Here is a 15,909-nt window from a genome sequence, read left to right as displayed (position 1 = left end):
CTGTAACAGAGAAACCCACCCTAACAATAGCTTTCACAAAATCAGTGTTTCTGCCTCACATGGAGGCTGTGAGGTGGGCGATCCGAGGTTGATGTGGCAATTGTCAGGGACTCAGGCTTCGTCTAGATTTCCACTCTGCAATTCCCAGAGTGTGGCCCACTTACTCGGGTTCCAAGATGAAGAACAAACCACTGAACCTGGGGCGACTGGGTGACCCAGTCACTTAGGCGTCTGCCTTCGGCTCGGGTCATGATCCCAGGGTCCTGGGATCAAGCCTCGCATTGGGCTCCCTGCTTGACGGGGAGTCTGCTTCTCCCTCTCCCTCTGCATCCTGCTCCCCTTGCTTGTGCTCTCTCTCTCGAATACATAAATAAAATCTTAAAAAAACAAAACAAAACGGGGCACCTGGGTGGCTCAGTAGGTTAAGCCTCTGCCTTCAGCTCAGGTCATGATCCCAGGGTCCTGGGATCGAGCCCTGCATCAGGCTCTCTGCTCAGCGGGGAGCCTGCTTCCCCCTCTCTCTCTGCCTGCCTCTCTGCCTACTTGCGATCTCTGTCTGTCAAATAAATAAATAAAATCTTTAAAAAAAACCCCCACTGTACCCACATTCCAAGCAGCAAAATGGAGGAGGGGATAAGAAGAGGCAGAGGGCACATATCACCATCTTCTAAGCAACTGTGCTCCATGCTATCCCACACCGTCTTTGTTTATATCCCACTGGCTAGACATAGCTGCGAGAGTGAGGAAATGCAGACTTTGTTCTAATCTAGCGGACTGTGCTGCCAGCTAAAAATCTGGTCTTCTATAAGGGGGAGAATGTATATTGGATTAGGCCATTAGCAATCTCTGTGACACCCTCGCTCACACTTTCTCCCTTCTCTTTTCCTTCATGGCTATGCTTCTCAAGAGCATTGTCTACACTCATTGTTCTCCGTTTCTCTTTCAGTTATTTTTTTGTTTTAGCCCATTGGAAAGAGGCTTACTCCGAAACTTGCTTTTCCAAGGTCACCATTTGTTCACAAGTTAATTAATTAATAACTCATTCAACACACATTCATTGAATTCCTAGTATGTGATAGGCACTGGGCTAAGTATTGGCAATACAGAGATAAATAAGTCATGGTTGTCCCTGCCCTATAGGGCTCTAATAATTTTATGAGAGAAACAGAAAATAAAATGGATGATTAAAATACAGTGTAGCAGGGGCGCCTGGATGGCTTAGTTGGTTAAGCATCTGACTCTTGGTTTCAGCTCAGGTCATGATCTTTGGGTTGTGGGATTGAACCCTGCATCAGGCTCCGTGCTCAGCAAGGAGTCTGCATGAGATTCTCTCTCTACCTTTCCCTCTGCCCCTCCCCCCTCTCTCTTTCTCTCTCTCTCTCTCTCAAATAAATAAATAAATAAATCTTTTCTCTCCCCAAGTTCCAAAAGGCTTTATTACACAGGTGGGTGGGGGCTCAGTCCTTCTTGGCTGCCGCTTTCCTCATGGCGGCGAGGACGTTGCTCAGCTCCTCTCTTTTCTTCTTGGCACGGATGTGCATCCCCACCCTTTTCTTGATGAACCTGAGGGCACGCTTATCCTTGGAGACCTTGAGCAGCTCCATGGCCCTTCCGCTCGTAGAGGGCGAAGTCACACACCTCTCGCATCATGTCCTGCACGAACTTGGTGCGGCTGTGCCTCGGCTTGCTCACGTTCTTGGTCACCTTGTGGCCCTTGTTGAGGCCCATGGCCATAGGGTAGCGCAGAGCCATGGCTGCTGCTTCTCAATGGCTCTGCGGCGGAAGGGCCTAAATAAATAAATCTTAAAAAAAAAACACAGAGTGGCAAGTGACATGACAGAGAAGGCATGAGACTATCTGGAAGCACAGAGACAGGAGGGGAGGTGTAAGTGAAGGAGATCTTAGAAAATGGCACTTGAGTTTCTCTCTAAAGATAGTTGTAGTAAGCCAAGTGGATGAGGAAGTGAACAGCTTCTCGGAAGCGAGAAGATCCTGGGCAAGGATACCCAGCATTCTGGGAGTCGTGGTAGGCTGAAATTTCTAGGATGAGGGCTTTGTAGGAGGCAGATTGAAGAAGATATAGGCAGGGGAGAGCTGACGAAGGCCTTGATACATATGTATTACCATCAAGCTCAGTGGGCTTTGTGCACACATTGGGCACATCTTTAACTTTATCCTGATGTAAGGAGCGACATGGAAAGGTGGTAATCAGAGGAAGGGGCTGGTTAGATTTGTGTTTGGATACATAACTGGCTGCTGGTAGAGGGTGGAGAGTGGGGCAAGAGTAGAAGTAGAAAGATCGTTAAGAGTCTACAACTGTAGCCCGAGTGAGAGATGACGGCAGCCTGGACTAAGAGAGAATGTGATGAGTTTGGAAGATATTTACAAGGGGGAAGGGGAGGATTTGGTGGCTAGGTAGCTGCACGAGTAAATGAAGAGTCAAGAATGATTTTTGCCTAACTATAGAGAACAAACTGATGGTTACCAGGAGGGAGTTGGGTTGGAGAGTGGGTGAAACAGGTGATGGGGGTTAAGGAAGTCACATGCGACGAGTCACACCAGGTGTGGTATGAAGTGTTGAATCCGTGTATTGAACACCTGAAACTAATATTACACTGTATTTTAACTAACTGGAATTTAAATAAAAACTTTTTTTTAAAAAAAGAATTGGGCAGGTAGGTTGATGGTGGTGGGAGTGCTATTGGGGGAAGATGAAGAGGAACAGTTTGGGTTGCGGGACAATTAGGAATTCCAATTCGGTCATGTTAGGTGTGCAATTCTTGGTAGGCAAGTAAGCAAATAAGTCAACTTATAGGTAGTCGTTATACAAATCTAGACCTAGTAATATCTAAATACATGGCTAGAGATATAAATGTGGGCAATACTGGCATCTTGAAATTGAAACCTTGTGGAAGCCAGGCACTAACAACAGAAAAGGTAGGATCAGGTCTTTAGGATTTCCAATGTTTAATGGTTCAATAGAAGAAGATGAGCCTGAGAGGGATCAGCCAGAGATGTATGAGAAAAACAATGAGATTATAGTTTCAAGGAGGCCAAGAGGGAGAGGCCAAGGAAGGAGGAAAGAGTTTTCAGCAGTCGAATGCATGTAAGGTGATGACTAAAAACATGTCCATTAGATTTGAAGATACGCAGATCATTTGTGACCCTAGTGAGGCAATGGAGTGGATGGAGAAGTGAGTGAGGGTGAAAAATGGAGATTTCCAGTATAGACAACACTTCTAAGAAATTTGACTGGTGATCAAGAGGACAGAGCTAGGGGCCCCTGAGTGGCTCAGTTGGTTGAGTGTCTGACTCTCGGTTTCAGCTGAGGTCATGATCTCAGGGTTGTGAGATCAAGCCCCGCATTGTGCTCTGTGCTCAGAGCGAGTCTGCTTGGGACTCCCTCTCTCTCATTCTCTCTCTGCCCAATCCCCCACCTAAGATAAAGAAATAAATCCTTAAGAAAAGAGGACAGAGCTGTAGTAGCAGTAGGAAGGGAAAGGAAGGACTCAGTTGAAAGGTAGCCACTGAAGATATTTAGAAAGAAAATAACATTAATAGTGTAAGATTCCTGAGAAAGTGGGTGGGGTGAGATCCGTGATTCTCAGATGTGGTCCCTGGACCAGTAGTATCACGATCACCTGAACTGGTTAGAGACGCAGGTTCTCAGACCTCACTTGAGACTGACGGACTCAGAAACTTTGGGGGCTGGGGCCTAGACAACAAGCCTTCCAGGGGATTCTGGTGTGTACTCAAGTTTGAGAGCCACTGCACCATAGATAAAAAATAATATTTATTAAATCTCTAACATGCGCCAGGCACTAAAAATACAGACCAACAAATTCCTGACCTTATGCAATTTACACTGTAGTCAGGGGAGACACAATAAACAAGTAAACAAGGAAAATCTATTATAAGGCCCTTGGATTTTACTCTGAATGAGCATGGAATGCATTGCTAGAATGTAAACCCCATAAAGGCAGACTTTTTATCTGTTTCTTTTTTTTCACTTCTGTGTCCCCATGGCCTGGAATGGTGACTTGATTATGTTTGTTGAACAAGAAAATTGGAGGGTTTTGGGATAACAGGATTTGGTTAGATTTTTAAAAGTCTTGCTGTGTTGAAAAAAGACTTTTGAGGTCAACAGTGGGAGGAAGGACATCAGTTAGAGGCCATTGCCATATTCCATTGCAAGAGCAATTCCAAGCCATTGCCATATTCCAAGATCATGGCTTAGTACAGCGCAGTGGTGGTAGTGATGGTGAGAAGGGGTCAGATTCTGAATGTATTTTGAAAGTAGAAGCAGCAGGATTTTTTTTTTTTTTTTGGATGAACTAGATGTAGTGGGGGAGAGAAAAAGAGGAGAGTCAGCTATGACTCAAAGGGTTTAGGCCTGAGCAGCTGGGAGGCGAGAGTTGCCATTGACTAGTGAAGGAAGGGCTATGTGAGTAGCAGGTGTGTGAGGGGAGGGAGGGGTCGAAGATCAGCAGCACAGGCAGGTTTGTTGTAAAGCGAATGATGCTTACGTCCCTCATTTGCTCAAGCTCTAGCTTGAGCAATATGTTAGTAAGTTATTTTCTTTTTTCCTTTAAGATTTTATTTATTTCTTAGAGAGAGAGAGAGAGCACAAGTAGATAGGCAGGCAGAGGGAGAGGTCACAAGGAGACAGAGAGGCAGGCAGAGGGAGAGAGGGGGGAAGCAGGCTCCCCGCTGAGCAGAGAGCCCGATATGGGTCTTGATCCCAGGACCCTGAGATCATGACCTGAGCCAAAGGCAGAGGCTTAACCCACTGAGCCACCCAGGTGCCCCGGTAATAGTATTTAGATACAGGGCCTTTAGGGAGGTAATTAAGATTAAATGAAATAAAAAATGTAGGGGCCAAATCCGATATAATTGATATCTTTATAAGAGAAACACCAGAGAGCTCTCTTTCTCTCCATGCACACACAAGAGAAAAGCCATGTGAGCACACAATGAGAAGGTGGCCTTCTAGAAGCCAGGACGAGAGGTCTCACAAGACACTAACCCTGACACTTCTTGATTTTGGACTTCTGGCCTCTAGAACTATGAGAAACTAAATGTCTATTGTTTAAGCCCCCCAGTCTGTGGGCATCAAAATGAGTCTGGAGTTTAGGAGAGAGGTCTGGCTGAAGATACAATTTTGGGAGTCATCAACATATAGGCAGTAGGACGGTAGGTGATGTCTTGAAGCTGGATGCAGTCATCAAGGGAGTGAAGGTAGGTAAAGAGAAGAGGTTCAAGGGCAGAGCCATGGTGCTCTCTAACATTCAAAGTTGCCTTGATGTTGAGGGACCAGCAATGGAGAGTGAAGAACAGTAACCACGAAGGGGAAAGGGAAACAAGGAGATTGTAGCATCTTTGAAACCAAGGACTAGAAGTGCGTCACGGAGAAGAGAGTAACTGTGCCAAATGCTGCTGATAGATCCAGAAAGATAGGGACAGCACGTACTGTTAGCTTGAGGGACATGAAGTGATTGCTTTGCATCTGCAAGCATGGTCGTCCATTGAGAGATGGGGGCGGGGCGGAGAGTCGGGGAGATGGCAAGATGGGAGGCATAAGGAGGTCGAGGGAAGTCTAGAGAAAGTGAAAGCACAGACTGACTGGGGAGAAGGTGCAGGATGGCAGGGCAGCATGGAGGGCCTGTTGGGAGATGTCTCTGCAGGCACTCGGAGTCCCAGCTGTGGCAGGGAACAGGGCTGCTAAGGGTTAATAACTTTTATACATTTCTTGAAAACTAAGAACAGCAGATCCTTGTTCAGGGCCTCAGAGACAGTTTCAAGATAAGAAAGAACAGGATGCTGACAGTCCGGGAGAGGCCACTTGGACCTCAGGGGAGTGTCGCGTAGCAACGTCCAGCTGTGAGATCCTGCAGCCGGAGACTGCTGGGAGACTGCTGCTGGGTCGGGCTCTTACCCCCGCACAAGAGCCGCCCCCAAAGCAGCCCTACACGGGGCAGAGCCAGGTGATAGCTGTTGGCCTGCTGTCGCTTCCCATTTCCTGGCTGGCCTCAAGGATCATGTAGGCATGTGTCTAGTACATTGCAAGGGGAACCAGGAACGAGATCCAGATGGCCGAGCTCCGACAGGCTAGCAATGCATTCCTTGCCTTTCTGGGGCTAACATCTAATCCTCAATGAGAACTCTAGTTCGTACTCTTCGTGTCCACTGACTGAAGGCCCAGCCTAGCGCGATGTGGTGGACAATACCGCTATCCCCATTTGACGGAGGAGACCACCGAGGTGCGGAGGGATCACCTGACTGGCTCAGGGGACACACCGCTAGGAAGCGGCAGGGCCAGAATCCAGAGCCAGGCAGACTGACCGATGGAGTATAAAACACAGGGAGTGTTCGCCAGGTTTACGTGTCAGGCCGGGCACTAAGCCCTTTACGTGGATTATCTCATTTCATCCTCGCTCCAACCCTTTGAGGCTGACACCATTATTAATCTCATTTGGCTAATGAGGTCAAGTAACTTAATCCAGCTCACATCGCTAAGGAGTGGTGGGGGCCACTTCTGAACTCGGCAGAGGGGCGAGGAGAGCTGGGAAATGCCTTGTGTGGCAGATAGATGTGAAAAATCAATGCAAGCTTCTTGTAAGCGTGTGGGTTTTGTCTTAAAGGGCTCTTTGCCTCAGCGGGGCTAAGGGGTCTATAGCCCACGCCGGAGGGCAAGGCTGGACGGCGAACTTTGGGGCTAGTCAGCATTAGCTGGTGCCCAAGGAGTTCTCCCCAGCACAGAGTGTGGACAGAGGAGGGGAGAGAGGCCAGCACCAAGTCCTTGGGGACTTCAACATCGAAGGGAGTGGCCCCTAGAGTCAAACGGGGGCGACGAGGATGACAGCGGAGGGGCATGCAATGGCTCTAGCAGCCCTGGGGACCTCAGGGAGAGCCGTGGCAGTGGGGCTGTGAGGGCGGAGACCGGTCTGCATGGGTGCGGGGTGGGGAGTCAGGGAGGTGAGGAAGCGCAGACGATGGGGGAGGGGTGAGCGGGCAGAGGAGCTGGGGAAGCGGGGTGAAGAAACGAGGGAGCCCACGAGGAGGGGACTCCTCACTGTCTGATACTGCGGGCAAGTTCACACCGGCGAGTGGGGCTGGGTCAAGTTTGTAGGTGGAGCAGGGTCCAGCTCCGCAGCTCCCCAGTGCTCCATGCCTTCCCCTGAAGGCGGGGGAGGCAGATCGCTGGTCTGGGGACAGAATGGAGGCCCCCGGCCCGGCTGACAGAGGCTGACAGGTTCAGGAGCTGGGGAGAAAGCACTTCAAGTGATCCCGTGTGAAGTCACCAGGGGGTAGAGAGGCTGGGAAAAGGGGGACCGTCTGGGGATTCTGCAAGTCTGCTGGAAGTTAAAGGAAGAGGTTTCTTTGTTCTTTTGTTATGTTTTTAAAGATCTTATTTATCTGACAGAGACACATCGAGAGAGGGAACACAAGCAGGGGGAGTGGGAGAGGGAGACACAGGCCTCCCGGGGAGCAGGGAACACCACACGGGCTCGATTCTAGGACCCTGGGATCAAGACCCCAGCCGAAGGCAGGTGCTTTAACTGACTGAGCCTTAAACGACTTAGCCACCCAGGCACCCCTAAAGGAAGAGGTTTAATGGAAAAGTGAGAAAGTAGGAAGGTCCGAAAGTCATGGCCCAATCTGAGAGTGACATTTTGGAGCTGGGAGATTTCAAAAGAGCAGGTGTATCCAGGGATGGCAAAGAAGTGGCATCCATGGGCATGGGCTGTGAGGTCGGGAGTGAGACCCCAGAGGGAAGGAGAGGCGGGCACCGTGAGGCCTGAGGCCTGGTGTTTGGAGGAGGGTCCCCATAGGCACGGGAGTTCCCCAGGATGATGGCAGTGTGGGAAGTCTGGAGCGGAGGTGAAGGGCATCCTGGTCTCTTCTTCTCATGGTTGGGGAGGATGAGCAGCCTCCTGTGGGGAGGACGACCCCCTACCTGGGAAGTAGTTGATTCAGCCTGGGGGTCGGGCTATCTGCCAGTGAGGTTAATGACTAGAAGAGGCAATGTTTAAATGGTACTCGACTGTTTGTAATGTGGTTCTCAATTGAAATATTCTTCTGCATGAATTTTCGGCAAGCCTGTTAACTTGCTTTCTTTTCTTTTTTTCTTAGTTTTATCTTATTTTATTTATTCGACACAGAGAGAGACAGCGGGAGAGGGAACACAAGCAGGAGGAATGGGAGAGGGAGAAGCAGGCTTCCCGCTGAGCAGGGAGCCCGTTGTGGGCCTAGATCCCAGGACCCCGGGATCATGACCTGAGCCAAAGGCAGAATCTTAACGGCTGAGCTGCCCAGGCGCCCCTGTTAACTTGCTTTCTGACCCAAACAGCTTGGAAACACTATGCTGGTTTATACAAAGTTACAAGTGTGTTTTGAGCAAAATTTTAAAGCTATTTTAACACTACTCTCCATATAGTCTGTTCTTCTTTTACTCATTCCTCCCCTGCCCACCCCCCCCCCCCAACACACACACCTAAACAAACAGAGAAACAAGCATAGAAATTCCTAGCATCACAGCCTGCTTTCCAGATCGCTGGCCTTTGCGGGGCGTTTTGCCCCAGTGAGCGCAGAAGACCAGAATTAAGGCTTCTGGCGTAATACTTTCTTCCTACCACACGGGGGCAGGCTTTTTAACGAAAAAGGGGAAAACAACTGTTTCTCTTGTACCGTCTGGAATTGCAACCAGAGACGGGGCTGTAACGTCATTGTGAGGACTAGGGTTATCCAGGCTGCACTGTGTATCTGGAAGTTGCTTAGAGAGTAGACCTTAAAAGTCCTCATCACAAGAAAAAAATTAAATGTGAGGTGACGGATGTTAAATGGACTTACTGTGATGATCGTTTTACAAGAGATACATATATCAAGTCAAGTTTAAACTTATACGGTAGCTATAGGCCAATTATGTTTCAATACAACTGGAAAAATGAACATAGGAAGGAAATAGGGAGAAGTTATGTGAAAGCCAGATTTTGTGTGGTTTTTAGGTCTTGCCAAATCTACTGCTTTCCTCAAATCTGCGTCTTCCTGTTCCTTCTCCACCAAAGAACTAGCTCCCTTCTGCCCTTCCTTTCTTCTTTCCTTCTTTTCTTCTTTCCTTTCCTTCCTTCCTCTCCCACTCTCTGACTCCCATAAGCCTGTGTTTACTCAAGGTGGAGCTGCCTGATAAAATTCAGGATGCCCAGTTACATTTGAACAGCAGATCAACAACAAATATTTTGTAGCATAAGTATGTCCCATTCATATTCTGGGGACATACTTAGACTGCAGAATATTGATTACTTAGTCCAAATTCAAATTTAATTGGGTGGCGTGTATTTTTACTTGCTAAATCTGGTGATCCCAACCCTGGGCCCAGAGTGGTGCAGGAAGCTAGCTGGGAGCGGTTGGATAAAGGGCTTGGGGTCTCCTGGCAGGGGTGTGACTAAAGTCCCGAGTGGTTTGGTGCTGCGGGCTGTGGGCCGTGGCCCAGCCTGTGCCTTCAGGGAAGACCATCTCAGCAACCTCACCAGGCTGTTTCTTATGTTCCATTCTTTCCACGGGAAACATCCAGCTGCAGGTCTCCTTCTCTGGGAAGCCTTTCCGGATCTCCCCAGGGACAGCTGTCACCTCAACACTTTGTATGTACCTCTTTGTTAACACCTATCACACTATAGGCTTTACTTCTGTCTTGGGCAACCAGGCTGTGAGGAACTAGAGGTCAGAGAGGTCAGAGCTCTCCCGCTCCCGTTCATCTCTGTTTCTCATTTGCTGACACAGTGTCTGGCACAGAATAAGCCATATACAAGAAAGGGTCCTGATCAGACGACTTCTAGTGTCCTCTACGGATTCAGAAGGAGTCCCAGGTTAAGTAGCAGGCTGGCAGAGCACAGGCAGTAACCTCGTTTCTGTCGCCGGCTGCAGCAAATCGCTCCAAGAGGCTGGTTGAGGAACACTGGTTAATAAGTGCTTGTGGAGGGGCACCGGGTGGCTCAGTCGTTGGACGTCTGCCTTTGGCGTGGATCGTGATCCCGGGGTCCTGCGATGGAGCCCCACATCTGGGATTCCCTGCTCAGTGGGGAGTCTACTCCTCCTCTGCCTCTGCCTGCTGCTCCCCCTGCTTGAGCTCTCTCTCAAATAAATAAATAAAATCTCAAAAAAAAAGTGCTTCGATATCTCAACAGTACTTCAATAAAATTTTTTTTTAAAGTGCTCTGGCCGAGGGTCACCTGGAGCTGCATGCTGCCTCCGGGATATCTTTAGGGATCAGCACTGTGGCAGAAGGTGTCGAGAGCCAAATCAAGAACTACCACACTGCCCCTGGTGACAGCCACTTCCCCAACCAGAACCAGACTGGGAACCTTGGGCAGAACTACCCAGACGTCCTTCGCTGTAAGAAGGCAGTGACGGCCGAAGGGGGTGATGTCTCTGTGTGACAATGGCACCAGTGTGTGTACACGTCCAGCTGTCCCACATCCTGGGGGTCAGCCTGGCACGACCTCTGGGCAGAAGACCCGTTTCCTGGGACCTGAACTGGCTCCACCCCCCCACTCCTCTATTCTCCATCCCTCTCCCAGGGTGGCGAAGGGGGACCCGGGTACGTGGCGATCCCCACCCTGGGATCCAGAATCATGGCTTAACTGATAATAAGTACTCACTGGAAATGTGTGAGACTGTGTCTTTGTAAAAGAGCTGGATGATGGGGCAAGAACCCCGGGGTGGAATTGGTACCTCCTTGACCCGTGGGAGGGGCTTCAGGGTGATTGCTTTCCTGTTTTATTTTGTTGTATGCTATTAAATTGACCACCTTCTCTATCTGGACAGTAGACTGAGTGATTATACAAAATAGCCTTGAGCCCCTGTATGTGCTAAAATTTATCTGTATATTCCCCTTTATTATCTACACAATATTTTATAGAGTGCTTTAAGTTTGCATGTGACTTAAAAAGAACCAGAAAATGCTTCATAAAAATGGATCTGAAGGGGCATGTGCACCCCCATGTTTATATCAGCAATGTCCACAATAACCAAACTGTGGCTGTCCATTGACAGATGTCCTTTGACAGATGAATGGATAAAGAAGATGTGGTATATACACAGAATGGAATATTAGTCTGCCATCAAAAGGATGAAATCGTACCATTTACATTGACATGGATAGAACTGGAGGGTATTATGCTGAGCAAAACAGGTCAGTCAGAGAACAACAATTTCATACGGTTTCACTCATACGTGGAATTTAAGAAACAAAACAGAGGATCATAGGGGAAAAGAGGGAAAAATAAGACTAAATCAGAGAGGGAGACAAACCATAAGAGACCCTTTTTTTTTCAGGATTTTATTTATTTATTTGAGAGAGAATGAGTGAGAGAGAGCATGAGAGAAGAGAAGGTCAGAGGGAGAAGCAGACTCCCCAAACAGCTGGGAGCCCGATGCGGGACTCGACCCTGGAAGTCCGGGATCATGACCTGAGCCGAAAGCAGTCGCTCAACCAACTGAGCCACCCAGGCGCCCACCATAAGAGACTCTTAACTCTAGGAAACAAACTGAGGGTTGCTGGAGGGGAGGTGGGTTGAAAGATGGGGTGACTGGGGGATGGGCTTTAAGGAGGGCACGGGATGTGATGAGCACTGGGTGTTCTATGCAACTGATGAATTACTGAACTCTGCCTCTGAAACTAATCATGCACTATATGTTAACTAGTTGAATTTAAATTAATAAAAAATGGACTCTTTAAAGTATCGATGGCTTAAAAATTACTGCAGGGTTAGATGATCAAAATAATCCTCAGAAATGCAACAGAATCCTCAGCACTAGAGAAGACTTCTAGATCTTTTTCAGACCACGTTGAATGAATAGTAGTGGCAGGAAATGGGGAAAAACCCAAACAAAGAAACTGGTCTTCACTTCCTGTTGATTCCTTGCTAACCTCTGAACTTCCTGGCTTGAAGTTTTATTTTTATAGACTTCTATGTTCTTTGCGTCCATCCCGTCCTGGAACTCACAAGTAGAAGGCCACCTTACACCCGCCTTTCAGGGGTAATTAAATAACAGCTAATGCTATTCAGTGCTTCCTCTGCCCGGAGCACTGGTGCAAGTGCTTTACAGGTATTAACTCAGTCAAGCTGAAAAGGAGGTAACATAATGCAAGTATCAGCTCTGGAGCCAGGCCATCTGAGTTCATAGTTGAGCTGTACTACTTCCTAGCGGTTGACCTTGGACAAGTTGGTTAACTTCTCTGTTCCTCAAATTCTCCATCTATAAAGGGGAATGCTGATATTAGATCCACCTTATGGGGTTGGAAGAAGAATAAAATCAATCAACATATGTAAAATACTTGGAATAGTGACTGACATCCAGCAAGTATTATGTAAGTGTATATGCGCAGGCACAGATTTGTAATATATACATCTCTCTCCCTCTAGAGAGATAATAAAATCTGTAGGTATAGATAAACTTACAACTCTATCAGGAAGATACTCTGGGGGCACCTGGTGGACTCAGTAAAGTGTCTGTTTTCAGCTCAGGTCGTGATCTCGGGGTCCTGGATCAAGCCCTATGTTGTTGGGCTCCCTGCTCAGCAGGGAGTCGGCTTCTCCCTCTCTCTCTGCCCCACCCCTTTCTTGTGCCCCCTCTCTCTTTCAATCTCTCTCTCTCTCAAATAAATAAAATCTACAAAAAAGAAGATACTCTTATCCTCATTTTACAGATTAAAAAATGGAGGTTCAGCAAGGGCAAGTAGTTTTTTAAGGTCACACAGCCTGCCTTCCTAACCACAACACTTCTTCTGTTTTTGTTTTGTTTTAAATAAACTTTTATTCATTGATTGATTTTTAAAAGATTTATTTATTTATTTTAGAGAGAGAGAGAGAGAGAGAGAGAGACTGTGTGGGGTGTGTGTGTGTGTGTGTGTGTGAGCGAGCTAGCAGGGGGAGGAGCAGAGGGAGAGAGAGAGAATCCTGAAGCAGACTCCTAGCCAAGCAACACGGGGCTTCAGCCCAGGACCCCAAGATCATGACCTGAGCCAAAATCAAGAGTTGGCCACCCAACCAACTGAGCCACCCAGATACCCTGATTGGTTTTTTTTTTTTAAATAGGCTCCATGCCCAATGTGGGCCTTGAACTCAGGACCCTGAGATCAAGATTTACATGCTCTATCACCTGAGCCAGCTGGGTACCCCCAAAATAAACTTTTAAATTTAAAAATAATTTTAACTTACAAAGAGTTACAAAGATAGTTCAGAGAGTTCTCATATACCTTATACCCAGCTTCCCCTAATGTTAACATCTTACATAACCATCCACATTTGTCACAAGAAATTAATGTTGGTACTATGTTACTATTATTAAATAAGTGATATTAATATATATTATATTAATATTATACAGGTATTAACTGTATATATAATATATAATATAATATTATATATAACATTTATATATAATATAATGTATAATATTAATATAATATATATTAAATAAACTATAGACTGTTAACTATTAATAGTTCTGGATTTCATAACGGATATCATAATAGGAACTGGATTTCACCAGTTTCCCCACCAATATCCTTTTCCTGTTCCAAAATCCAATTCAGGATGCCACATTGTGTTTAGCCCTACTGCTTCTTCCTTTTTTTAATTCCAGTATAGTTGACATGGTATTATATGAGTTTTAGGCATATGATATAATGATTCAACAGTTGTATCCATTACTCAGTGCTCTTCATGATAAGTGTACTCTTTTTTTTTCTTTAAAGATTTTATTTATTTATTGGAGAGAGAGAGAGAGCGTACAAGCAGGTGGAGCAGCAGAGGGAGAGGGAGCCTGATATGGGGACTCGATCCCAGGACCCTGAGATTATGACCTGAACTGAAATCAAGAGTCAGATGCTTAACTGAGCTGCCCAGAAACCCCTCCTTATTTAAGAATTTTTAAAAGATTTTTAAGTAATTTCTATACCCAACATGGGGCTTGAACCTACAACCCTGAGATCAAGAGGTACGTGCTCTACTGACCGAGCCAGCCAGGTGCTCCAGTCATACTGCTTCTTAACACCTATCAAGCAAGTACCCTGGGTCAGGCCCTATAGGTGGGTACCGGGGACAGGGAGATGGGTAAGAAACTGTTCCTGCCCTCAGGAAGCTCACCGACTATTGGAGAGAGAGAAGCAAGCTTTCAGTTATAATAAAGGGTAGTCAGGGCGATTACAATTAAGCATAGAGGGTTGTGGGGGCACAGACAAGAAGTATCTAATTCAGTCGGGGGTATCTAAGCGGAGAGCTGAAGGATGAATAGGACTTAGCCAGACAAGATCAGCGTGTGTGTGTGTGACCGGAGTGGGAGTGGACATTGCAAACCATACTTAAGGTAGAGAAAACCTCATGTGCAAAGATGAGTGTGAGAGGGGAGAGTGTGAGTATGGCCAGCTTTGGGAACTGCTCCATCCACAAGATTTCACCACAAACTCTGAAACTCCCACCTGGACCACAATCGTCAACACTGGCTCTGACCTTTTCTAAGCCTTCAAGTTCTTTCTATGCTTTGGTGGTCTGCCCTCCATCACACACACTGTCCCCCACTCTCTTAGCAACACTCACATCCCAACTGGCTTTACATTCAGTCATACCAGGACTGGACTCTGAAGTCCCCTGGGTCAGTTCTTGACCCTGGGAAAACCCCACACCTCCTAATCTCAAATAAAAGTCAGACACTGGTTCATTTTGCTATAACTTCCTCATAATCTTGGCCAAATTTTGACTATGAGATGTGACAGGGCCCTGAGCTTTGGAGTCATGCAGACATGGGTTTGGATCCTGACTCCTCTACTCATCATCTCAGGGGCCTTAGACCAGGTAGTTACCATTTTGTTTTATTAAAATTTTTTAAGAAGTTGAGTATAGTTGACACACATTGTTACATTAGTTTCAGGAGTACAACACAGTGATTCAACTTCTCTTACATTATATTATGGCTCACCACAAATATAGCTACTATATAGTCACCACACAATGCTACTACAATGCCATTCACTCTATTCCTGTGCTTTTTATTCCTGTGACTTATTCATTCCTTAATAGGTTCACCATTTTAAATTTGTTTCTTCTTCTGTAAAATAGGAATGCCAAAATTGTCCACCACCAAGAGCAGTTGTGAAGATTAAAAATAATATAGGTGTACAAAATTTAACTCAAAATGGATCAAGGACTTAAATGGAAGACCTCAAACAATTGAACTCTTAGAAGAAAACATGGGGTGAAAGCTTCATGGGCAATGATTTCTTGGATATGACACCAAAGGCACAGGTAACAAAAAAAACAGACAAATTGACTTCATGAAAATTTAAAAGTTTAGTGCCTCAAAAGAGTAAAAGAGAGTAAAAAATCACAGAATAAATTTATCCATAGAGTAAAAAGACAACCCAGAGAAGGTGAGAAAATCTTTGAAGACCATATGTCTGATATCCAGAATATATACAAAACTTCTAAAATGCAACAATGAAAATACAAGCAACCTGATGCAAAAATGGGCAAAGGACTTGAATAGACATTTCTCCAAAGAAAATATACAAATGGCCAATAAACGCATGAAAAGATGCTCGGCGTCATTAATCATTAGGGAGATGCAAATCAAAACTACAATGGGAGACCACTTCATACCCAATAGGATGGCTACTATAAAAAAAAAAACCCAAAACACAGACAATAACAAGTGTTGGTGAGGATGTGGAGAGAAGGAAGCCTTGTGCACTGTTGGTGGGAATGCAAACTGGTGCAGCCACTGTGGAAAACAGTACGGTGGTTCCTTGAAAAATTAAAAATAGAACTGCCCTATGATCCAGCAACTCCATTTCTGGAATTGAAAAAGAATTGAAAGCAGGGTCTCAAAGAGAAATTTTATACCCATGTGCTC

General features: G+C 46.2%; 1 pseudogene across 1 annotated transcript; it reads right to left on the bottom strand.

Annotated features, from left to right (window-relative positions):
- Nucleotides 1–1,457: 1,457 nt before the first annotated feature.
- On the bottom strand, nucleotides 1,458–1,752 carry LOC308337738 (large ribosomal subunit protein eL36-like; annotated as a pseudogene). Its single transcript has one exon. The product of its transcript is annotated as a large ribosomal subunit protein eL36-like (transcript).
- Between the last annotated feature and the right edge of the window lie 14,157 nt (nucleotides 1,753–15,909).

This window comes from Martes martes (genome assembly GCF_963455335.1).
Source record: "Martes martes genome assembly, chromosome: X".
NCBI lineage: Eukaryota > Metazoa > Chordata > Mammalia > Carnivora > Mustelidae > Martes > Martes martes.
Note: the sequence above shows the minus strand (reverse complement) of the source record. Positions and strands in the feature narration are given on the sequence as shown.